The sequence below is a fragment of the Callithrix jacchus genome, chromosome 13, assembly GCF_049354715.1.
Source record: "Callithrix jacchus isolate 240 chromosome 13, calJac240_pri, whole genome shotgun sequence".
In the NCBI taxonomy this organism is placed as follows: domain Eukaryota; kingdom Metazoa; phylum Chordata; class Mammalia; order Primates; family Cebidae; genus Callithrix; species Callithrix jacchus.
This window is the reverse complement of record NC_133514.1, coordinates 52,340,133-52,341,667: the sequence shown is the minus strand read 5'-3', so window position 1 is coordinate 52,341,667 and position 1,535 is coordinate 52,340,133.

Genomic DNA, 1,535 nt, shown 5'->3' with positions numbered 1-1,535 from the left:
TCTGAACTTGCCTTATGACTTGTTTTGTTCAATAAAATGTGGCAGAAGTGATGTGCAGTGGGAGTTCAGGCCTTACGAAGAAGCCTGAAGCATCCGCTCTCACTCTCTTGAAATTCTGCTGCCTTCCTATAAGGAAGCCCAGGCTAGACAACCAAATGAAGAGGGGACTTGTGTGTGGGTACTAAATAAGAGTGAGGATAGAACAGAAAAAGTCCAAGGCCAGTTCACCCATTGTCACCAGAGAAAAGGCAAAATATTGATTGGCAAATAGATGCAGGTAGATTGATAGATTGTGTGGTGAGGCCAAAGGGAAGAACTCTTTGAATTGTTATTTTCTATTCAACAAGAAGTGAGAGTTAGCAGGCAAGCAGAGCTTGGGTAGGAGTTGTGAGGAGGAAGGTGTGAACAGCTCTCCAACTGTGTGAGGATTTGACCGTGGAAATGTAGGAGAGTTGCTCAGCAGCACCAAAGGTCAGCTTGATGTTTATGATCATTAAAATGAGTAATTTAGCATGCTCGTTTGGTTTTTTCTAGCCAAATTCACTTGCTTAAGAGCAGTTTCAGAGTAGATGGAAAGTTGGGGTTTTTCCTGGCTAGGGGAAAGGACGGAAAGGGAGCCAAGGACATTGAGAGTATAGGCATCGAATGATGAGACATGAGTTTATGCTGGGAAAAGAGGGACGTGTAAGAGCAGAGGGATAGGGAAAGGTGAGGAATTTGGTGAAGTAAATATTACTGGCACTAGGAGGTACAAGTAGGAATGGCAAGGGAAAGTAAAGTGGGCTGCTTGAAACTGACACTAGGGAGGGCATGCAATTATGAGTAAGGCCAAGGATGTGACCCTGAGAATGTGTGGCTGCTCTGGTGTGGGAAATATCACAGGAGGTGGAAGCTGAGAGGCTGTACAGGCATTGCAGGAATCATCCATGTGGATACTGACATCATCATGAATTATGAAGGGAGCCAACTGTATGACTGGTTACTATTTCTACCAGACCACTGTACGCGACCTTATGCCCCTCGACTTTCCGTTTAGAGCACTTATCACGGCTTCAAATATTAGAGCGATTATTTGGGCCGGGAGCGGATTTTTTGACAGTAATCAGGGCTTACAAGTCTGTTTCGTTTCTTGACTGACATACGATTAATACCCAAAAGGTAGAATGGATGGATAGATGAATACTATTCTAGCTGTGATACAGAGAATCTTCAGATGTAATAAGTTATAAGGCCAATTAACCCTACAAAGAAGACCCACGGTAGTTTCACATTTATGAAAAACTCCTGGTGCAAGTCTTCAAGAGGACGGGCATTTTTGCTGATTTTCTCGTGTCTAGAATAGTGCCTGACATATTAGGTGCTCTGTAAATACTGAGTGAAAGAATACGCCCCATCAGTATCTCACCGCGCCTGCGCCGGGTGCCCTGGATGGGGCCAGCCTTGACGCACCGCGCTTGCGTGATGTCTCTTTGCAGGGCGCAGCGGCCAGCTCCCAGCCCCGCTTCGCCGCAGTAGCTTGAGCCCTCCGGCCCTCC